The following is a 25,573-nucleotide window of genomic DNA, read 5'->3' as shown; positions in this document are numbered from 1 at the left end:
TGGGCATCTCCGGCGCGGCCCACGCTTGGATTGCGTCCTACCTGACAGGTCGCTCCTACCAGGTGGCGTGGCGAGAATTTTTCTCCGCACCATGCGCTCTCACCACTGGTGTCCCCCAGGGCTTTGTTCTAGGCCCTCTCCTATTCTCGCTATACACCAAGTCACTTGGCTCTGTCATATCCTCACATGGTCTCTCCTATCATTGCTATGCAGACGACACACAATTAATCTTCTCCTTTCCCCCTTCTGATAACCAGGCGGCGAATCGCATCTCTGCATGTCTGTCAGACATATCAGTGTTGATGACGGATCACCAGCTCAAGCTGAACCTCGGCAAGACGGAGCTGCTCTTCCTCCCGGGGAAGGACTGCCCGTTCCATGATCTCGCCATCACGGTTGACAACTCCCTTGTGTCCTCCTCCCAGAGTGCTAAGAACCTTGGCGTGATCCTGGACAACACCCTGCCGTTCTCCACTAACATCAAGGCGGTGACCCGATCCTGTAGGTTCATGCTCTACAACATTCGCAGAGTACGACCCTGCCTCACACAGGAAGCGGCGCAGGTCCTAATCCAGGCACTTGTCATCTCCCGTCTGGATTACTGCAACTCGCTGTTGGCTGGGCTCCCTGCCTGTGCCATTAAACCCCTACAACTCATCCAGAACGCCGCTGCCCGTCTGGTGTTCAACCTTCCCAAGTTCTCTCACTTCACCCCGCTCCTCCGCTCTCTCCACTGGCTTCCAGTTGAAGCTCGCATCCGCTACAAGACCATGGTGATTGCCTACGGAGCTGTGAAGGGAACGGCACCTCCATACCTTCAGGCTCTGATCAGGCCCTACACCCAAACAAGGGCACTGCGTTCATCCACCACTGGCCTGCTGGCCCCCCTACCTCTGAGGAAGCACAGTTCCCGCTCAGCCCAGTCAAAACTGTTCGCTGCTCTGGCACCCCAATGGTGGAACAAGCTCCCTCACGACGCCAGGACAGCGGAGTCAATCACCACCTTCCGGAGACACCTGAAACCCCACCTCTTTAAGGAATACCTAGGATAGGATAAAGTAATCCTTCTAACCCCCCCCTTAAAAGATTTAGATGCACTATTGTAAAGTGGTTGTTCCACTGGATATCATAAGGTGAATGCACCATTTTGTAAGTCGCTCTGGATAAGAGCGTCTGCTAAATGACTTAAATGTAATGTAAATGTAAGACTCGAGGCTGCCAAAGGTGCTTCAACAAAGTACTGAGTAAAGGGTCTGAAAACTTATGTCAATGTGATATATATATTTTTTAATATAAATTAGCAAACATTTCTTAAAACCTGTTTTTGCTTTGTCATTATGAGGTAGGGTGTGTAGATTGATGAGGGGAAAAAAACAATTTAAACAGTTTTAGAATAAGGCTATAACGTAACAAAATGTGGAAAAGGTCATAGGGTCTCAATACTTTCCGAATCCACCGTATATCGGAAATAGGGTGCCATTTGGGATGCATCCTTTACACCAATTCCTGCTTTCTAATGCTGCTTTCATAGCTAAGTGGGAAGTGGGAAATCCGCTTGAATGGCCCGCAAACTGGTAATTATTAGTGGGAAACTTGTATATTATCCTGAGCTCCCACTTCTCCCACATGCTGACCTCTAACAGCATTTTCGGCAGTTAAATGCAACAGCAAAACATTATTTATAAAAGCAATCTATTAATATGGTTTTTGAACACTATAATTTGTTTACAAGCATGATAGCTTTACTTTTAGTTTACTGGTCATGCAGCTTGTTGGCCATTTTCCAATTGGCATTTCTCAACAAGATCAAAGCAAGTGAATGCATCCAACTGGTATTTATGACTTCACAACTGGTAAATTCCCACCTCCCACTTGGTTTCGAATGCAGCATAAGACCACTGGGCTCATTTGACTAGTTTGCCCCCTGAGCCATTAATTACTTACTGACAGTGACCAATTTCAATTACTACTGTGAAGTTCAGTCCTTCTTTCCCACACATGAATGTACAGAACAGATTAACCCCAACCCTAATGCACAAGTAGGGCATGTACATTAAGGAGACAATAAATCGCTTGATTGTATGGAATTAACATACAGTATGTATGACCTATGAACTAGGACTCCTTTATCCATACTGTATTAGCTTTTCCTATTATGAGGATATTGTGTAAAGCTTCTTATTTAAAAAGCAATTCAGTGGGCCCGGCTAGTAGGTCTCTCCTGTAAGAGGACACAGGATGGAATTGGTTAATGTGAGATAACTTTCTGCAGAAGGACACAGCCATTGGCTAATGTGAGAACTTTCTTCCCTTGATCAGATTAACAGCACCTGGCTTGTAAAAGGAAATGTACTGGCCTGTCTGCCATTTAGAGAACTTTAGAAAGGACACACGGTAAAGGATATCGAGACAAGGGGAGCGATTCATTCAAACACACCTCATCATTTATTCATGACACAGTGAGGGTGAGAAATTAAAATCCTCTCTTCACTGTTATAACTCAGAATAATGGATTTCTTTCTACCATAAACTGTGGAAGATAGTGGAACATATTTCCCTCAGTTGAGCCCACAAAGACCTAGACACATGCCTGGTGGGTAATATCTCAGTAACTCATCATCAATAACCCAACAACCAAACTGAGAGGCCCAACTGGCTGGGCGAAAATAACCAAACTGGTGTTCTGTCCAGTATTTACCCAAATTGGGTTGTTTTTAACCCAGCAGTTTTTTGAGTGTACTGAATCTTTTCCACTGGCTGGTCAGGTTGATCCTTTCTAACTGAATCAGGCCTGTGTGCTTAATGGTCCTTGTATTCACAGTAACATGAGAAATTGGCACAGCTGGATTTATTTCACTTCAATGGCTATTCATGGTTTAAGGACCTGTAAATGTTATGAAGTTAAATGAATAACAAGTTGAATAGTGCTGTTGAGGGACGTGTTTTGTCTGATGGTTCATAGTTCATGCAAACAGACTTGGCTTTGGTTGTCTTGAATTGCATCTCAAATGGCACCTTATTCGCTATATAGTGCAATACTTTTGACCAGGGCCCATAGGGCCGTCGTTTGGGAGTCACCTTTGAGGTTCTATGATGTTTTATGTGGTCTCATGAGATTTCCAAAAAGCCAGCTCTAAAGCTTTGCTCTTCCAATCATTCTCTCTACAGTAAGTTACCAACGGACTTAGTCCTATGAGTTGCCTAGAATAACCACCATTGGCGAACACATAGAATGCGACCGGTCCAAAGAGGAGAAGACAAAACACTGTACGTCTATAAATACCACCATCGGGTTGAGATGACGTCTCTTTGGCAGTGAGAGGGAAAAGTGAGTTTCAGTAAGATTGACAGTGACATTTAACTGGCAACTCTTTACCCTCTCATACCTTGACTAATAAGCCTCAAAACCCAAACGTATTGTTCTCTCAAACTCTCTTAATATTGAGATAATGTGTCACATCATATTATTTTCTGGAGTCATTTTTCATAATTGTTGAGATAACCCTCGTTGAGAGGGGTGGATGGGTGCACGAGGGGAGAGAAGGGCTGGGTGTCGCAGGGACAGCTGAGGTTTATATAAATGAGTATGTTAATATTGTCTGACGTTTACTTTAATAGTGGAGAGGGGGAACATACAGTATTTGGTGAAAATTATCATTATCAGCAGTGGGATGAGATGAGGCAAACACTTCAGCTGTAGTTCAGGCTAATTCATCTAATGAAACCAATAAAAACAGTAAATATACAACATACAGTGAAGTCAGAAGTTTACATACATCTTAGCCAAATACATTTAAACTCAATTTTTCACAATTCTTGATATTTAATCCAAGTAAATATTCCCTGTCTTAGGTCAATTTGTAACGGTTGTCGTCGGATATAGACCAAAATGCAGCGGGGCAATGTGCACTCATCTTCTTTATTATAAACGGACAAGAAGGAGAACCAAAACAAACACGTACACAAAGAAAACACAACGACTAATCACAGGCTGGTAAGGCACAAGGCTATACACAGAACAATCTCCCACCAAGCACTCAACAAACACATACCTATATATAGGACTCTCAATCAGAGGCAACTAGAAAACACCTGCCTCCAATTGAGAGTCCAACCCCAATTAACAAAACATAGCAATACAAAAGACTAGACAGAACATAGAAATACACTAACATAGAACAGTGCCCAAAAACCCCCGGAATACATAAACCAAATACCCTACTAAACAAACCACCACCCCGAACCACATAAAACAAATACCCTCTGCCACGTCCTGACCAAACTACAATAACAAATAACCCCTATTACTGGTCAGGACGTGACACAATTAGGATAAACACTTTATTTTAACAATGTGAAATGTCAGAATAATAGTAGAGAGAATTATTTATTTCAGCTTTTATTTCTTTCATCACATTCCCAGTGGGTCAGAAGTTTACATACACTCAATTAGTATTTGGCAGCATTGCCTTTAAATTATTTAACTTCGGTCAAACATTTTGGGTAGCCATCCACAAGCTTCCCACAATAAGTTGGGTGAATTTTGGCCCATTCCTCCTGACAGAGCTGGTGTAACTGAGTCAGGTTTGTAGGCCTCCTTGCTCGCACATGCTTTTTCAGTTCTGCCCACAAATTTTCTATAGGATTGAGGTCAGGGCGTTGTGATGGCTCCTCCAATACCTTGACGTTGTTGTCCTTAAGCCATTTTGCCACGACTTTGGAAGTATGCTTGGGGTCATTGTCCATTTGGAAGACCCATTTGCGACCAAGCTTTAACTTCCTGACTGATGTCTTGAGATGTTGCTTCAATATATCCACATAATTTTCGTCGTATATAGATACTTTTGTACCTGTTTCCTCCAGCATCTTCACAAGGTCCTTTGCTGTTGTCCTGGGATTGATTGGCACTTTTCGCACCAAAGTACGTTCATCTCTAGGAGACATAACGCGTCTCCTTCCTGAGTGGTATGACTGCTGTGTGGTCCCATGGTGTTTATACTTGGTCTTGGCTGATTTCTATTGATTTTCCCATGATGTCAAGCCAAGAGGCACTGAGTTTGAAGGTAGGCCTTGAAATACATCCACAGGTACACCTCCAATTTACTCAAATGGTGTCAATTAGCCTATCAGACGCTTCTAAAGCAATGACATCATTTTCTGGAATTTTCCAAGCTGTTTAAAGGCACAGTTAACTTAGTGTATGTAACCTTCTGACCCACTGGAATTGTGATACAGTGAATTATAAGTGAAATAATCTGTCTGTAAACAATTGTTGGAAAAATGACTTGTGTCATGCACAAAGTCATTTGACTGACATAACTGACTTGCTAAACTATAGTTTGTTAACAAGACATTTGTGGAGTAGTTGAAAAACAAGTTTTAATGACTCCAACCTCAGTGTATGTAAACTTCCGACTTCAACTGTATAACCTCAGGTGGGTTGTGTTTCCAACCCGTTTGTGTTTAAGGTAAGACCCCACAAACTGAACTGAATCTGAACTCGGCATTCAGTGTAGGCTAACACCCACCCACTACGATGCACAGCCACACACACACACACACACACACACACATCCTACCCACTACACATATCTCAACACAATGAGATGTTCAGATGTTATTTGACTGAAAGAACGAGCGTTAGTCGTTTACTAGTTTGTATCAGCCAACATTGCATGGAGGGGTGTGTGTGTGTGTGTGTACGTGCGTGCGTGCGTGCGTGCGTGCGTGCGTGTGTGTGTGTGTGTGTGTGTGTGTGTGTGTGTGTGTGTGTGTGCATGCGTGTGCGCGTGCACGTGTGTTTATGTGTGTGTGTGCACTAATTGTCAAATATATCACACTCCAGTTCCAATTAAATGCTGGTGAGTAATTTGTCTGTGCAAAAAGTAGAATAATAATAAATTAACAATTGTGAAACAGGAAACCAATGTCAGCAGGGACATTCTAAATCACAATGTTATTTACCTTGGAATGACTGTCTGGATTTTGTATTGTTGTTCAAACCAAAGTTTTCAAGTTGACAGAAGAGAAAATATTTCCCAATGTTGTTCACTTACCCTTCTTTACTTGTATTATGTTTACTTGTGCCTGATTCAGAATACAACTTGTTTTATAGAATAGGCCTAACCTTCCAAAATGAACCTTTTACGATGGCATATGGAGCTGCATACTATCCAATGTGAATGTCAACATACTTGATGTGCAAATGGGATCACCCTTTCAGAATATCTTTTTTTTTATTCTATGAGGAAATTCTAATAAGGAGCTGTGCTAGCAACAAGCATATCTATTATAATATAATAATATACCATATCATATTTGAACATAGGTCTACTGTTTAGGTTCCACAGTCGATTCATCATCACCATGCATCTTCATTATGCATATGCTCATATGATTGCATTTCTTATACTGCGGTTGTTTGCACGGCAAGGGTACTTGCTATGGCCTTTCAAACCACCATAAATCTGTATTATTTTTTGTCCTTTAAATTCTCCAGAATACAATGTGTTTTATAGAATAGCACTAACCTTCCAAAATGAACATTTTACAATGGCACATGGAGCTGCACACTATCAAATGTGAATGTCAGCCCACTTGCTTTGCACTCTATACAAATGTGACCACCCTTCCAGAATATAAAATTATACCTTTTTCCATGAGCATTCACACAGACACACACACACTCACACACACACTTGTGCACTTTAAAGCTAATAGGGTCATTGTTCAGGGCTCTAGTCAGCCAAATGGGTTAGAGACTGTGCTTTTAAAAAGTGATTATGGCTACACAGTAGAATGTCAAGGATACAGAAGAATACAGGTTTATTGTTGTTTGAAAGCCACAATGCAACTTGGAAATTCACTTAAAAGTACCTAGACCAGAGAGCAAGATGGAATGAGGTGTGTTAACACACTTCGGACCTCAAGGACTAGCACTGTTTGAGAAATGAAGTGCTTCTCTGATTCCGGAATACATTACAGGTACTGTAGACCACACTATCTACCAAGAGAGTTCTAATCTACATTATTCGTAGCCATCTATTTACCACCACAAACCGATGTTGACACTAATACTGCACTCAACGATTTGTATAAGGCCATAAGCAAACAAGAAAATGCTCATCCAGAAGCGGTGCTCCTAGTGGCCGGGGATGTTAATGCAGGCAAACTTAAATCTGTTTTACATCATTTCTACCAGCATGTCACATGTGCAAGCAGAGGACAAAAAAAAACTCTAGAGCACCTTTACTCCACACACAGAGACTTAAACAAAGCTCTCCCTTGCCCTCCATTTAGCAAATATGACCATAATTCTATCCTCCTGATTCCTGCTTACAAGCAAAAACTAAAGCAGGTGACTCACTCAATACGGAAGGGGTCAGATGACGTGGATGCTACGCTACAAAACTGTTTTGCTAGCACAGACTGGAATATGTTCCCGGATTCATCCAATGGGATTGAGGAGCACACCTCATCAGTCACCGGCTTCATCAATTTTTATATATATATTTTTTTTAATTTTATTTCACCTTTATTTAACCAGGTAGGCAAGTTGAGAACAAGTTCTCATTTACAATTGCGACCTGGCCAAGATAAAGCAAAGCAGTTCGACAACATACAACAACACAGAGTTACACATGGAGTAAAACAAATATACAGTCAATAATACAGTAGAAAAATAAGTCTATGTACAATGTGAGCAAATGAGGTGAGATAAGGGAGGTAAAGGCAAAAAAGTCCATGCTGGCAAAGTAAATACAATATAGCAAGTAAAACACTGGAATGGTAGATTTGCAGTAGAAGAAAGTGCAAAGTAGAAATAGAGATAATGGGGTGCAAAGGAGCAAAATAAAATAAATAAAATAAATAAATACAGTAGAGGAAGAGGTAGTTGTTTGGGCTAAATTATAGATGGGCTATGTACAGGTGCAGTGATCTGTGAGCTGATCTGACAGCTGGTGCTTAAAGCTAGTGAGGGAGATAAGTGTTTCCAGTTTCAGAGATTTTTGTAGTTCGTTCAGTCATTGGCAGCAGAGAACTGGAAGGAGAGACGGCCAAAGGAGGAATTGGCTTTGGGGGTGACCAGAGAGATATACCTGCTGGAGCGCGTGCTACAGGTGGGTGTTGCAATGGTGACCAGTGAGCGGAGATAAGGGGGGACTTTACCTAGCAGGGTGTTGTAGATGACCTGGAGCAAGTGGGTTTGGCAACGATTATGAAGCGAAGGCCAGCCAAGGAGAGCGTACAGGTCGCAGTGGTGGGTAGTATATGGGACTTTGGTGAAAAAACGGATGGCACTGTGATAGACTGCATCCAGTTTGTTGAGTAGGGTATTGGAGGCTATTTTGAAAATGACATCGCCGAAGCCGAGGATTGGTAGGATTGTCAGTTTTACGAGGGTATGTTTGGCAGCATGAGTGAAGGATACTTTGTTGCGAAATAAGAAGCCAATTCTTCATTTAACTTTGGATTGGAGATGTTTGATGTGAGTCTGGAAGGAGAGTTTACAGTCTAACCAGACACCTAGGTATTTGTAGTTGTCCACATATTCTAAGTCAGAACCGTCCAGAGTAGTGATGCAGGACAGGCGGGCAGGTGCAGGCAGCGATCGGTTAAAGAGCATGCATTTAGTTTTACTTGTATTTAGGAGCAGTTGGAGGCCACGGAAGGAGAGTTGTATGGCATTGAAGCTCATCTGGAGGGTTGTTAACACAGTGTCCAAAGAAGGGCCAGAAGTATACAGAATGGTGTCGTCTGTGTAGAGGTGGGTCAGAGACTCACCAGCAGCAAGAGCGACATCATTGATGTATACAGAGAAAAGAGTTGGCCCAAGAATTGAACCCTGTGGCACCCCCATAGAGACTGCCAAAGGTCCGGACAACAGGCCCTCGATTTGACACACTGAACTCTATCAGAGAAGTAGTTGGTGAACCAGGCGATGCAATCATTAGAGAAACCAAGACTATTGAGTCTGCTGATGAGGATGTGGTGATTGACAGAGTCGAAAGCTTTGGCCAGGTCAAAGAAAACGGCAGCACAGTATTGTTTCTTATCGATGGCGGTTACGATATCGTTTAGGACCTTGAGTGTGGCTGAGGTGCACTCAATAAGTGCATCGACGATGTCGTCCCCACAGTGACCGTACGTACATTTCCCAACCAGAAGCCATGGATTACAGGCACCACCCGCACCGAGCTAAAGGCTAGAGCTGCCGCTTTCAAGGAGTGGGAGACTAATCTGGACGCTTATAAGAAATCCCACTATGCCCTCAGGCAAACCATCAAACAGGCAAAGAATCAATAGAGGACTAAGATTGAATCCTACTACACAGGCTCTGATGCTCATCGGATGTAGCAGGGCTTGAAAAATATTACAGACTACAAATGGAAACCCAGCCGTGAGCTGCCCAGTGACGCGAGCCTATCAGACGAGCTAAATTTATTTTATTCTCGCGTCAAGGCAAGCAACACTGAAGCATGCATGAGAGCACCAGCTGTTTCCGGACATCTGTGTGATCACGTTCTCCGTAGCCGATGTGAGTAAGACCTTTAAACAGGTCAACATTCACAAAGCCGTGGGGTTTCACTGACATTTCCAACCTATCCCTGAATGAGTCTGTAATACCTGCATGTTTCAAACCGACCACCATAGTCCTTGTGCCCAAGAAAGCGAAGGTAACCTGCCTAAATGATTCCCGCCCTGTAACACTCACGTCGGCAGCCATGAAGTTCTTTGAAAGGCTGGTCATGGCTAACATCAACACCATCATTCCAGAAACCCTAGACCCACTCCAATTTGCATACTGCACCAACAGATCCACAGATGATACAATCTCAATTGCACTCCACAATGCCCTTTCCCACCTGGACAAGAATGAGAATGGTGTGAGAATACTGTTCATTGACTACATCTTAGCGTTCAACACCATAGTGCCCACAAAGCTCCTCACTAAACTAAGGACCTTGGGACAAAACACCTCCCTCTGCAACTGGATCCTGGACTTTCTGACGGGCCGCCTTGTTATTGTTATGTCATTTTTTGTGTTACTTTTTGTTATGTCATTTTCTTGTGTTAACTCTATTTTTTGAACTGCATTGTTGGTTAAAGGCTTTTAAGTAAGCATTTCAAGTTAAGGTCTACGCCTGTTTATTTGACGACTGTGACAAATAACATTTGATTTGATTTGTAGGCAATATGTAAAAACAAAAAACTACAAAAAACACCAACATTCAGGTTTTCAATCAATTTTTCTTTGTTACAACTATGAAACAGAAAGCATATGAGTTGGAACCTAGTAACATTTGATTTGTATAAATACCCCAACCACCGAGAAGCAGGTCCAAAATTATGAAAACATCAGCAGCCTAAGCATAATTATAAGCCCAAGTGGCTTTAATTAATAGTGAAACTTGGCACAAAGTCAATAATGGCATTATAATGAATTTAAGTGTCGATATGACAGCAGTCAAAAATAGCCAATTATTGTCAGCTCATACTTGTGTGCATCTTCACGCGATGGCTTCAGTTGGATTTCGTTTAACAGTTATCTCTTTTCCTAACATTTGACACAATTTTCATAACTTTCACTTGCTTGACACACTTTCACATACCTTTTTTTGTTGTACTGTGTAATAGTATCCGGTTTTCTCTTGATTGTGTCCCTTTGTCTTGTCATTCTTCAGCACCGTTGTGGAGTACAATGGTTGTGAAGGTGCCTTACTATGCGCAGAGGGAGGGAGCTCCTGTTCATGGTGAGGCCAGACTTGTTTTCTTTGCAAGCAACTTGTTCGCCAATGACAGCAAAGTGACAAGTCCATGGTGACATTGCTCCCCTTGCCAACGTAAGGTTCCACAAGCCTCATCACCACATCCCCGCCACTCATCACCACTCATACTTGCTGCTGGATGTGGATATTTTTCCAGAGATTGAAAGCATGTACAATTACTCACGCTCTCGCTGTGTAGACTGTTCCAAGTAGACCAGAGTAGACTGATAAGACTGCTTTGATTCGTTGAACTGATATATGGTACATACCGCTTTAAGATTAGGCATATAATTAGAATCAATAAACACAATGGAATGGCCTTCATTCCCAATTGGTGATTAAATAATTATGCTTCTCTTTGCTTCTGTCACGACTTCTACCGAAGTTGATGCCCCCCCTTGTTCGGGTGGTGTTCGGCGATCGACGTCACCGGACTTCTAGCCACCATTGATCAGTTTTTCATTTTCCATTGGTTTTGTCTGGTCTCTTTACACACCTGTTTCATATCCCAGTAATTATATGTTGTGTATTTAACCCTCTGCTTCCCCTCATTTCTCTGTCGGTGATTGTTTGTTTGTTATGTACGTGTTGTTTCTGTATCGGTGTGCGAAGGGTTATTGTTTTACCCGGATTATTTTTCTACGTTGGTTTTGGAAATAAATACTCCATTTTTAACCACTCTGTTTTCTCCTGCGCCTGACTTCCCTGCCACCTACATACACGGACTATGACAGAATCACGGACCAATTTTTTTAAGTCAGCAGGAGAAGATATCCCGGACAGGGAGGTGGAGGACCGCATCCAGAAGAATGCAGAGAGACTATCACATCTATGCGCTGCTATGGATCACGCTGTTCAGCTGATGGACCGCTTGGAGAGACGGGAGATTCAGCCAGCGCCTCCACCAGCCCAACCGGGGTCGATCCAAAACGCCCCTTGTCAACCTGAACCGGGTGGTATCCGTCTAGCCATGCCTCGGGGTTACGACGGAAGTACTTCCAATTGCCGGGGTTTCCTGCTCCAATTAGAACTTTTTCTGGCCACGGTCCACCCAGTCCCATCAGACCATGAGAAGATTTTCGCCCTCGTCTCGTGCCTCACTGGGAGAGCCCTGGAATGGGCCAGCGCTATAGTTGAAGGAGGAGATACGGCGTTGGACCGATATGAGGAGTTCATCCGCCGTTTCCCGGGCAGTCTTCGACCACCCACCCGAGGGCAGAGCGGCGGGTGAGCGCCTTTACCATCTGAGGCAGGAGACGAGGAGCGCCCAGGATTTCACATTGGAGTTCAGGACCCTGGCAGCCGGTGCAGGATGGAATCACGGGGCCCTGATAGATCATTATCGCTGCAGTCTGCGGGAGGACGTCCATCGGGAGCTGGACTGTAGAGATACCACCGTAAAATTCGACCAGCTGGTGGATCTGTCCATCCGGTTGGACAACTGGCTGGCTGCTCGTGGACATCCAGATCAGGGTCTGGTGGTTTCATCCTCCTGCACCCCCTCTCCTATAACCATGGAGCCAGGAGAGAGGGTGCACAGGGAGACCGGAGGGAGTTACCGCTCGTGTACCGTCGGTGACCGCAGAGGACACACTGCTGGTCGGTGCCGGGTAGGTTCTTCTGGGAATCGAGGTACAAGGCAGGGCGCTCTGGCGCCACCCCAGGTGAGTAGGCACCATTCTCATCCAGAGCCCTCTGTTGCTCATATATTTTTGTCTGTCACTTTTTCAGATTTTTCCCCTCATTCCCAGCATAAGGCACTAGTAGATTCAAGCGCGGCTGGGAACTTTATTGATCAAATGTTGGCTCATAGTTTAGGGATCCCTATTGTACCGGTGAAAGTACCTTTTCCAATTCACACCTTAGATAGTCGACCATTAGGGTCAGGGTTGATTAGGGAGGCCACGGCTCCATTGACTATGGTGACGCAGGGGGGTCACAAGGAGAAAATTAGTATTTTCCTTATCGACACTCCTGCGTATCCGGTGGTGCTGGGTATTCCCTGGTTAACTAGTCATAACCCCACTTTTTCTTGGCCACAGAGGGCTCTTACGGGGTGGTCGTGAGAGTGCTCAGGTAGGTGTGTAGGGCTTTCCGTTGGTGCTACTATGGTGGAAAGTCCAGACCAGGTCTCCACCGTGCACATTCCCCCTGAATATGCCGATTTGGCTCTCGCCTTCTGTAAAAAGAAGGCGACTCAATTACCACCTCATCGACAGGGGGATTGTGTGATAAATCTCATGGCAGACGCTACACTTCCCAAGAGTCACGTGTATCCCCTGTCGCAAGCGGAGACGGTGGCTATGGAGACATATGTTTCCGAATCCCTGCGTCAGGGATACATTAGGCCCTCCATCTCACCCGTCTCCTCGAGTTTATTTTTTGTGAAGAAGAAGGATGGGAGTCTGCGACCGTGCATTGATTATCGAGGTCTTAATAAAATTACGGTGGGGTACAGTTACCCGCTACCTCTGATCGCCCCGGTGATTGAATTACTGCACGGCGCACGTTTCTTCACAAAACTGGATCTCAGGAGTGCGTACAACCTGGTGCGTATCCGAGATGGAGACGATTGGAAAACAGCATTTAGTACCACCTCAGGGCATTATGAGTACCTTGTCATGCCGTATGGGTTAAAAAATGCTCCATCGGTCTTCCAATCTTTTGTCGATGAGATTTTCAGAGACCTGCACGGGCAGGGTGTAGTGGTGTATATCGATGACATTCTGATTTACTCCGCTACACACGCCGAGCATGTGTCCCTGGTGCGCAAAGTGCTTGGTCGCCTGTTGGAGCATGACCTGTATGTCAAGGCTGAGAAATGCTTGTTCTTTAAACAGTCCGTCTCTTTCTTGGGATATCGCCTATCTACGTCAGGAGTGGAGATGGAGAGTGACCGTATTACAGCCGTGCGTAATTGGCCGACTCCCACCACGGTAAAGGAAGTGCAGTGATTTTTAGGGTTTGCCAATTACTACCGGAGATTTATACGGGGTTTTGGTCAGATAGCTGCTCCCATTACCTCACTGCTGAAGGGGGGTCTGGTGCACTTGCAGTGGTCGGCTGGGGCGGATAGGGCGTTTAGGAAACTGAAGGATCTGTTTACCTCGGTTCCTGTGTTGGCTCATCCGGATCCGTCTCTGCAATTCATAGTGGAGGTGGACGCATCTGAGGCTGGGATAGGAGCTGTGCTCTCTCAGCATTCAGGTACGCCACCTAAGCTCCGCCCCTGTGCCTTCTTCTCTAAGAAGCTCAGCCAGGCGGAGCAAAACTATGATGTGGGGGACAGGGAGCTGTTGGCTATCGTCAAGGCTCTGAAAGTGTGGAGACACTGGCTTGAGGGGGTTAACCTGTTATGGCTAGGGGGCAGTATTTTCACGGCTGGATAAAAAACATACCCGATTTAATCTGGTTACTACTCCTGCCCAGTAACTAGAATACGCATATAATTATTGGCTTTGGATAGAAAACACTCCAAAGTTTCTAAAACTGTTTGAATGGTGTCTGTGAGTATAACAGAACTCAAATGGCAGGCCAAAACCTGAGAAGATTCCATGCAGGAAGTGGCCTGTCTGACAATTTCTTGCCCTTCTTGATTATCTCTATCCATTACAGTGGATCTCTGCTGTTACGTGACACTTCCTACGGCTCCCATGGGCTCTCAGAAGGCGGAAAAAAGCTGAATCGTGGCTTTGCAGGCTCTGGTTGAAAAAAAGTAGCGCGTTTGGGTAGTGGCTGGTTACAGTACTGTGAGACTCAGGCTCGTGCCCGCGTCGACCGAAAGCTTTGTTTTCTTTCGTCTGTTTACCTAAACGCAGATTCCCGGTCGGAATATTATCGCTTTTTTACGAGAAAAATGGCATAAAAATTGATTTTAAACAGCGGTTGACATGCTTCGAAGTACGGTAATGGAATATTTAGAAATCTTTTGTCACGAATGGCGCCATGCTCGTGACCCTTATTTACACTTCGGAGAGTGTCTTGAACGCAAGAACAAAACGCCGCTATTTGGATATAACGATGGATTATTTTGGACCAAACCAACATTTGTTATTGAAGTAGCAGTCCTGGGAGTGCATTCTGACGAAGACAACAAAGGTAATCAAACTTTTGTAATAGTAAATCGGAGTTTGGTCAGGGCTAAACTTGGTCGGTGTCTAAATGGCTAGCCGTGATGGCTGGGCAATCTACTGAGAATATTGCAAAATGTGCTTTCACCGAAAAGCTATTTTAAAATCGGACATATCGAGTGCATAGAGGAGTTCTGTATCTATAATTCTTAAAATAATTGTTATGTTTTTTGTGAACGTTTATCGTGAGTAATTTAGTAAATTCACCGGATGTTTGCGGGGGGTATGCTAGTTCTGAACGTCACATGCTAATGTAAAAAAAGCTGTTTTTTGATATAAATATGAACTTGATTGAACGAAACATGCATGCATTGTATAACATAATGTCCTAGGGTTGTCATCTGATGAAGATCATCAAAGGTTAGTGCTGGATTTAGCTGTGGTTTTGGTTTTTGTGACATTATATGCTAGCTTGAAAAATGGGTGTCTGATTATTTCTGGCTGGGTACTCTGCTGACATAATCTAATGTTTTGCTTTCGCTGTAAAGCCTTTTTGAAATCGGACAGTGTGGTTAGATTAACGAGAGTCTTGTCTTTAAAATGCTGTAAAATAGTCATATGTTTGAAAAATGGAAGTTTTCGGATTTTAGAGGAGTTTGTATTTCGCGCCATCCCCATCATTGGATATTGGAGCAGGTGTTCCGCTAGCGGAACATCTAGATGTAAGAGGTTAAATACTTTTTTCTTTACATAGTTGAATGTGCTGACAACAAAATCACACAAAAATAATCAATGGAAATCCAATTTATCAACCCATGGAGGTCTGGATTTGGAGTCACACTCAAATTTAAAGTGGAAAACCACACTACAGACTGATCCAACTTTGATGTAATGTCCTTCAAACAAGTCAAAATGAGGCTCAGTAGTGTGTGTGGCCTCCACGTGCCTGTATGACCTCCCTACAAAGCCTGGGCATGCTCCAGATGAGGTGGCGGATGGTCTCCTGAGGGATCTCCTCCCAGACCTGGACTAAAGCATCCGCCAACTCCTGGACAGTCTGTGGTGCAACGTGGCGTTGGTGGATGGAGCGAGACATGATGTCCCAGATGTACTCAATTGGATTCAGGTCTGGGGAACGGGCGGGCCAGTCCATAGCATCAATGCCTTCCTCTTGCAGGAACTGCTGACACACTCCAGCCACATGAGGTCTAGCATTGTCTTGCATTAGGAGGAACCCAGGGCCAACCGCACCAGCATATGGTCTCACAAGGGGTCTGAGGATCTCATCTCGGTACCTAATGGCAGTCAGGCTACCTCTGGCGAGCACATGGAGGGCTGTGCGGCCCCCCAAAGAAATGCCACCCCACACCATGACTGACCCACCGCCAAACCGGTCATGCTGGAGGATGTTTCAGGCAGCAGAACGTTCTCCACGGCGTCTCCAGACTGTCACGTCTGTCACATGTGCTCAGTGTGAACCTGCTTTCATCTGTGAAGAGCACAGGGCGCCAGTGGCGAATTTGCCAATCTTGGTGTTCTCTGGCAAATGCCAAACGTCCTGCACGGTGTTGGGCTGTAAGCACAACCCCCACCTGTGGACGTCGGGCCCTCATACCACCCTCATGGAGTCTGTTTCTGACCGTTTGAGCAGACACATGCACATTTGTGGCCTGCTGGAGGTCATTTTGCAGGGCTCTGGCAGTGGTCCTCCTGCTCCTCCTTGCACAAAGGCGGAGGTAGCGGTCCTGCTGCTGGGTTGTTGCCCTCCTACGGCCTCCTCCACGTCTCCTGATGTACTGGCCTGTCTCCTGGTAGAGCCTCCATGCTCTGGACACTACGCTGACAGACACAGCAAACCTTCTTGCCACAGCTCACATTGATGTGCCATCCTGGATGAGCTGCACTACCTGAGCCACTTGTGTGTGTTGTAGACTCTGTCTCATGCTTCCACTAGAGTGAAAGCACCGCCAGCATTCAAAAGTGACCAAAACATCAGCCAGGAAGCATAGGAACTGAGAAGTGGTCTGTGCTTACCACCTGCAGAACCACTCCTTTATTGGGGTGTCTTGCTAATTGCCTATAATTTCCACCTGTTGTCTATTCCATTTGCACAACAGCATATGAAATTTATATTCAATCAGTGTTGCTTCCTAAGTGGACAGTTTGATTTCACAGAAGTGTGATTGACTTGGAGTTACATTGTGTTGTTTAAGTGTTCCCTTTATTTTTTTTAGCAGTATATGTTGTGTATTTAACCCTCTGCTTCCCCTCATTTCTCTGTCGGTGATTGTTTGTTTGTTTGTTATGTACGTGTTGTTTGTGTATCGGTGTGCGACGGGTTATTGTTTTACCCGGATTATTTTTCTACGTTGGTTTTGGAAATAAATACTCAATTTTTAACCACTCTGTTTTCTCCTGCGCCTGACTTCCCTGCCACCTACATACACGGATTATGACAGCTTCCCCTTGCTCATCAACTCACCCATTCTCCCCATCATACTTTACTTAATTTAGGCATTGTTCATCTGTTCATCATGTGTGAAATTATACTGAACAAAAATATAAATGCAACATGTAAAGTGTTGGTCCCATGTTTTATGAGCTGAAATAAAAGATCCCAGAAATGTTCCAAAAGCACAAAAAGCTTATTTCTCTAAAATGTTGTGCACAATTTGTTTACATCCCTGTTAGTGAGCATTTCTCCTTTGCCAAGATAATCCATCCACCTGACAGGTTTGGCATATCAAGAAGCTGATTAAACAACATGATCATTACATAGGTGCACCTTGTGCTGGGGAGGGCAAAAGGCCACCCTAAAATGTGCAATTTTGTCACACAACACAATGCCACAGATGTCTCAAGTTTTGAGGGAGCATGCAATTGGCATGCTGACTGCATAAATATCCATCATAACTTTTGGCAGAGAATTTAAGTTTCATTTCTCGACAAGAAGCCAACTCCAACGTCATTTTATAGAATTTGGCACTACGTCCAACCAGCCTCACAACCGCAGACCATGTATAACAACGCCAGCCCAGCTTCTTCACCTGAGGGATAGTCTGAGACCAGCCACCAGACAGCTGATTAAACTAGTATTTCTGTCTGTAATATAAAATATAAAATAAAACCCTTTTATGGTGAAAAACTAATTCTGATTGTCTGGGCCTGGCTCCCCAGTGGGTGGGCCTGGCTCCCAAGTGGGTGGTCCTATTGCCTGCCAGGCCCACCCATGGCTGTGTCCCTGCCCAGTCATGACAAAAATCCATAGATTAGGGCCTAATGCATTTTTTCCAATTGACTGATGTCCTTAAATAAAGTGTAACTCAGTAAAATTTGGAATCATGTAGTAATCAAAAAAGTGTAAAACAAATCAAAATATATTTTATATTTGAGGTTCTTCAAATAGCTTTGCACACTCTTGGCATTCTCTCAACCAGCTTCACCTGGAATGCTTTTCCAACAGTCTTGAAGGAGTTCCCACATATGCTGAGTGCTTGTTGGCTGCTTTTCCTTCACTCTGCGGTCCGACTCATGCCAAACCATCTCAATTTGGTTAAGGTCGGGGGATTGTGGAGGCCAGGTCATCTGATGCAGTTGTCATAACTCTCCTGTGATGATCTGAAGGATCAGGTTACAGTTGGTTCACTCTAAAGCATGCTCTCTCTCGTAGAGTGGGAGAGTGGGAAGTCAGCTGTTTTATGGCGGTCTTAAAATACGCTAACTCTATGCTCTGAAGTGTTCGAGATTGGAATGGAAACTGTGGAACACAGAGAGACCCTTGGACATCAAAAGTTTGAATAATTAAACAATATTTCTATTTTTGAGAATGTGGGAGTGGTCTGTGGACACTTAAAGAACAATCATGATGAGTGTGTTTCATTTGGTGATATCATGAGGGACAGGAAACACTCATTACTGTGTCTTTGGTTGTGTACACTTCTTAATTATGGGGTTTACATCTAAATATTGTGAAACTTATGTGATTAAACAAGACACTATTTGTGAAAAGACGTAATGTGATGTTAACCTTTTAAATGACAAAATATGGGTTTTCATATAAAGTTAACAAAATCAGTGGCCACACCCACGTAAGTATAGACATTACGTTGCCGTCATGGACCGCCCTTCTCTCAGAAGTGTATAAAACCCACTCCTGACTAAATTTACATTAGACCATAAAATATGGAGCTGACGCTACATGTTGAAATGGTTAAGAACTACAGCTCTATAGGACCAGGAGACCAGACAGCGTGTTGTGTTGGCTACACAGCTGGAAATGGTTAAACTCTGAGACTATCAATCACTACAGAATAAAAGCAAATCCTAGACGTAGAATTACTAGTCTGCAGCTGGAAATTACGTAAGTCTAGTACGAGAATACCGACAACCGCAGAAGCATCTATTCTATGCAACGACCATGTGTACGCCTGACGTATCCATTACAACAGACCCTATCTAGAGCCGCTGAGAAAGCTACAACCATGAAAGACATTGTGACTTCTGGGGAAGTTAACCAGAGACTCTCTGTTGAACTGACTCTCCAGCAGATGGACCGGCGATTCCAACAGAGAAGACAACGACGGCATACGGGACTAAATATATACATTGCAATTATTTTCGAATGAGCGGCCGTTCATGTGCAAAGGATTAGCATGTCAATGGATATAATTATCAACTGTTGGTAGTGAAACCGTTGTGTCTTTACGCTCTTTCTGTCCCCACCCCATTCCATTGTCTACCAAGCCGTCATAGCGGTTAAGCCCACTAGGGACTTATAAATGCATTGAGTTAGTAACCAATAACTATATTGTTGGTTTATGTATTTCTGTGATTTGTTTAGTTAGTTAGTAAATAAATAATTAAGCCAAATTGTATTTTGCTGATTCATTATGGGAACAGGGTTTGTGCAGATATCCAAGGGTTTGCGACGTTCAGTAATGAGAACTGATGAGGTAATAATTATACATTAGAAGACTAATAGAAGACTAATCGATAAGATATGAAAATATCTGAAGAGTCGATTCGGGAAATAGAGTCTCTATAAACATTTTCCCACGGCAACCCGACTTCCTAGTTAATTAAAGTCCACCTCTGGCCTGCTCGCCTCCCTACCTCTGAGGAAGCACAGTTCCCGCTCAGCCCAGTCAAAACTGTTCGCTGCTCTGGCACCCCAATGGTGGAACAAGCTCCCTCACGACGCCAGGACAGCGGAGTCAATCACCACCTTCCGGAGACACCTGAAACCCCACCTCTTTAAGGAATACCTAGGATAGGATAAAGTAATCCTTCTAACCCCCCCCCTAAAAGATTTAGATGCACTATTGTAAAGTGGTTGTTCCACTGGATATCATAAGGTGAATCCACCAATTTGTAAGTCGCTCTGGATAAGAGTGTCTGCTAAATGACTTAAATGTAAATGTAAATGTACATGACTAGTTGAATCACGTAATAATAATTACACATGGAGAATTGATTTGATAGAATAAGTCTTAACATTTAATGATAGTCACAGACACAGCACTCCATCACTCTCCTTCTTGGTAAAGTAGCCTTTACACAGCATAGAAGTGTGTTTTGCCATTGTCCTGTTGAAAAACAAATGCTAGTCCCACTAAGCCCAAACCATATGGGATGGCGTATCGCTGCAGAATGCTGTGGTAGCCATGCTGGTTAAGTGTGCCTTGAATTCTAAATAAATCACAGACAGTGCCCCCAGCAAAGCACCTCCACACCATGAAACCTCCTCCTCCATGCTTTACAGTGGGAAATACACATGCAGAGATTATCCGTTCACCCACACTGCATCTCACAAAGACATGGCGGTTGGAACCAATTTGGACTCTACAGACCAAAGGACACATTTCCACCGGTCTAATGTCCATTGCTCATGTTTCTTGGCCCAAGCAAGTCTCTTCTTATTATTGGTGTCCTTTAGTAGTGGGTTCTTTGCAGCAATTTGACCATGAAGGCCGCATTCACACAATCTCCTCTGAACAGTTGATGTTGAGATGTGTCTGTTACTTGAACTCTGTGAAGCATTTATTTGGGCTGCAATTTCTGAGGCTGGTAACGTTAATGAACTTATCCTCTGCAGTAGAGGTAACTCTGGGTCTTCCATTCCTGTGGCGGTCCTCATGAGAGCCAGTTTCATCATAGCACTTGCTGGTTTTTGGACTGCACTTGAAGAAACTTTCAAAGTTCTTGAAATGTTCCATATTGACTGACTTTCATGTCTTAAAGTAATGATGGACTGTCGTTTCTCTGCTGATTTGAGCTGTTATTGCCATAATATATACTTGGTCTTTTACCAAATAGCCCTATCTTCTGTATACCACCCCTACCTTGTCACAACACAACTGATAGGCTCAAACGCATTAAGAAGGAAAGAATTTCCACAAATGGACTGTTAACCTGTTGGGTCTAGGGGGCAGCATTTGCACGTCTGGATAAAAAAAATGTACCCGATTTAATCTGGTTACTAATCCTACCCAGTAACTAGAATATGCATATACTTATTATATATGGATAGAAAACACTCTAAAGTTTCCAAAACTGTTTGAATGGTGTCTGTGAGTATAACAGAACTCATTTGGCAGGCAAAACCCTGAGACATTTTCTGACAGGAAGTGGATACCTGATGTGTTGTATTGACTTTAAACCTATCCCATTGAAAAACACAGGGGTTTAGGAATATTTTGGCACTTCCTATTGCTTCCACTAGATGTCACCAGCCTTTACAAAGTGTTTTGAGTCTTCTGGAGGGAGATCTGACCGAACAAGAGCCATGGAACGGTGATGTCCCATTAGACACCTGGCGCGCTAGTTCATGTTGGGTACCCTCGTTCCAATACGTTATAAAAGGCTATGCATTCGTCCACCTTGAATATTATTCATGTTCTGGTTAAAAAGGCCCTAATGATTTATGCTATACAACGTTTGACATGTTTGAACGAACGGAAATATATTTTTTCCCCTCGTTCATGACGAGAAGTCCGGCTGGCTTACATCATGTGCTAACGAGACGGAGATTTTTGGACATAAATTATGAGCTTTTTTGAACAAAACTACATTCGTTATGGACCTGTGATACCTGGAAGTGACATCTGATGAAGAGAATCAAAGGTAATGGATTATTTACATAGTATTTTCGATTTTAGATCTCCCCAACATGACGTCTAGTCTGTATCGCAAGCGCGTATTTTTCTGGGCACAGTGCTCAGATTATTGCAAAGTGTGATTTCCCAGTAAGGTTATTTTTAAATCTGGCAAGTTGATTGCGTTCAAAAGATGTAAATCTATAATTCTTTAAATGACAATATAATATTTTACCAATGTTTTCTAATTTTAATTATTTAATTTGTGACGCTGACTTGACTGCCGGTTATTGGAGGGAAACGATTTCCTCAACATCAATGCCATAGTAAAACGCTGTTTTTGTATATAAATATGAACTTGATAGAACTAAAAATGCATGCATTGTCTAACATAATGTCCTAGGAGTGTCATCTGATGGAGATTGTAAAAGGTTAGTGTATCATTTTAGCTGGTTTTATGGTTTTGGTGACCCTGTCTTTGACTTGACAAAACATTACACACAACTCTTGTAAATGTACTGTCCTAACATACTCTAAATTTATGCTTTCGCCGTAAAACCTTTTTGAAATCGTAAAACGTGGTTAGATTAAGGAGATGTTTATCTTTCAAATGGTGTAACATAGTTGTATTTTTGAAAAATTTGAATTTTGACATTTATTTGGATTCAAATTTGCCGCTCTTGAAATGCACCTGCTGTTGATGGAGTGCACCACAGGTGGCACGCTAGCGTCCCACCTAGCCCCAAGAGGTTTTAACAAGGCACACCTGTAAAATAAAATGCATTCCAGGTGACTACCTCATGAAGCTGGTTGAGAGAATGCCAAGCGTGTGCAAAGCTGTCATCAAGGCAAAGGGTGGGTATTTGAAGAATCTCAAATATAAAATATATTTTGATTTGTTTAAAACGTTTTTGCTTACTACATGATTCCATGTGTGTTATTTCATAGTTTTGATGACTTCACTATTATTCTACAATGTAGAAAATAGTAAAATAAAGAAAAACCCTTGAAAGGTGTTCTAAAACTTCTGACCAGTTGTGTATAATACACATTGTATGTGAGGAGGTGTTTCTGAGAATGTGCTTCAAGAAGCACTGTGTGCTTTCTTGTATGGTAGAATGGGAGCTGTCTGCCAAGAGTGGTGCTGAAAGTCTTAGTGCAGAGTCTGAACTTGTATGTGACTTGGAGTAGAGTGGGGACTGTCCATCAAAACTGGTGCTGTATGTGAGGAGATGTTTCAGAGAATGTGCAATAAGAAGCAAATGTATGTAAACACACATACACAAATACATTTATTTAACTAGGCATGTCAGTTAAGAACAAATTCTTATTTACAATGACAGCCTACCAAAAGGCAAAAGGACTCCTGCGGGGACAGGGGCTGGGAATAAAAATAAAAATAATAAAATAAAAATATAGGACAAAACACACACCACGACAAGGTAGACAACACAACACTACATAAAGAGAAACCTAAGACAACAACATAGCATGGCAGCAACACATGACAACACAGCATGGTAGCAACACAACGTGACAAAACATGGTACAAACATTATTGGGCATAGACAACAGCACAAAAGGCAAGAAGGTAGAGACAACGATACATCACGCAAAGCAGCCACAACTGTCATTAAGAGTGTCCATGATTGAGTCTTTGAATGAAGAGATTGAGATAAAACTGTCCATTTTGAGTGCTTGTTGCAGCTCATACATACGTGAATCCATAAACCTAATCACTCAATGCATCTAAAGCAATCAGTCAACCTGGTTCTTTGTTTTTCAGTCAGAAATAGAGACATTGTCATGCTGTTAGAGTGGATGCTCTTTGCCACAGTGCCTCCCGGTGGCCTGGGGTAGAATACCCTGGAACAGATGCCCTCCAACATGGCAGATTTTATGTCCCAAATGGCATCCTTTTTTTTTTCAAATGGCATCCTTTTCCCTGTGTAGTGCACAACTTTTGACCATGGCTAATAGGGTCAAAAGAACCAAAAGTTCTCATATCCAAGACTCACAAAGACAAGCTTGCTTATAAAGCATTGTTAACAATGTTCCAACTAGAGGGCACACTGTGATTAGTTCAGCCTTAATTATACAACGTCTTGCTTTTGTGTATTGTATTTTCACGTCCGGCTAAAAAACGTACCCGATTTAATCTGGTTATTACTCCTGCCCAGAAACTAGAATATGCATGTAATTGTTTGATTTGGATAGAAAACACCCTAAAGTTTCTAAAACTGTTTGAATGGTGTCTGTGAGTATAACAGAACTCATATGGCAGGCCAAAACCTGAGAAGATTCCATACAGGAAGTGCCCTCTCTGACCATTTCTTGGCCTTCTATAGCCTCTTTATCGAAAATAGAGGATCTCTGCTGTAACGTGACATTTTCTAAGGCTCCCATAGGCTCTCAGAAGGTGCCAGAACGTGGAATGAGATCTCTGCAGTCCCTGGGCGAAAAACAGTAGGGGTTTTGGAAAGTGGTCGTTTTGAGAACAATGACACTGGTGCGCGCGTGCATGTGAAGACTCCATTTTCTATTTTCAGTGTTTGAACGAAAACAAGGTCTCCCGGTCGGAATATTATCGCTATTTTACGAGAAAAATCGCATAAAAATTGATTTTAAACAGCGTTTGACATGCTTCGAAGTACGGTAATGGAATATTTTGAAGTTTTTTGTCACGATACGCGCTGGCGCATCACCCTTCGGATAGTGTCTTGAACACAAGAACAAAACGCAGCTATTTGGATATAACTATGGATTATTTGGAACCAAAACAACATTGGGTGTTGAAGTAGAAGTCCTGGGAGTGCATTCTGACGAAGAACAGCAAAGGTAATCCAATTTTTCTTATAGTAAATCTGAGTTTGGTGAGTGCCAAACTTGGTGGGTGTCAAAATAGCTAGCCTGTGATGGCCGGGCTATCTACTCAGAATATTGCAAAATGTGCTTTCACCGAAAAGCTATTTTAAAATCTGACACCGTGATTGCATAAAGGAGTTCTGTATCTATAATTCTTAAAATAATTGTTGTGTTTTTTGTGAACGTTTATCGTGAGTAATTTAGTAAATTCACCGGAAGTTTTCGGTGGGTATGCTAGTTCTGAACGTCACATGCTAATGTAAAAAGCTGTTTTTTGATATAAATATGAACTTGATTGAACAAAACATGCATGTATTGTATAACATAATGTCCTAAGAATGTCATCTGATGAAGATCATCAAAGGTTAGTGCTGCATTTAGTTGTGGTTTTGGTTTTTGTGACATTATATGCTAGCTTGAAAAATGGGTGTGTGATAATTTCTGGCTGGGTACTCTCCTGACATAATCTAATGTTTTGCTTTCCTTGTAAAGCCTTTTTGAAATCAGACAATGTGGTTAGATAAAGGAGAGTCTTGTCTTTAAAATGGGGTAAAATAGTCATATGTTTGAAAAATGGAAGTTTTGGGATTTCTGAGGTGTTTGTAATTCGCGCCACGCTCTATCATTGGATATTGGCGAGGCGTTGCGCTAGCGGCACATCTAGATGTAAGAGGTTAAATAAACGTTAAAGAAGTAAACTTTTAAATGTGTAAATTATGTCCTCAATTTATCATCAAGTCTACACTCCCAAACGCTGACAAAAACAACAAGGGAC

This window comes from Salmo salar, chromosome ssa28 (assembly GCF_905237065.1).
Source record: "Salmo salar chromosome ssa28, Ssal_v3.1, whole genome shotgun sequence".
In the NCBI taxonomy this organism is placed as follows: domain Eukaryota; kingdom Metazoa; phylum Chordata; class Actinopteri; order Salmoniformes; family Salmonidae; genus Salmo; species Salmo salar.
The sequence above is the reverse complement of the archived record's forward strand: the minus strand, read 5'-3'. Positions refer to the sequence as shown.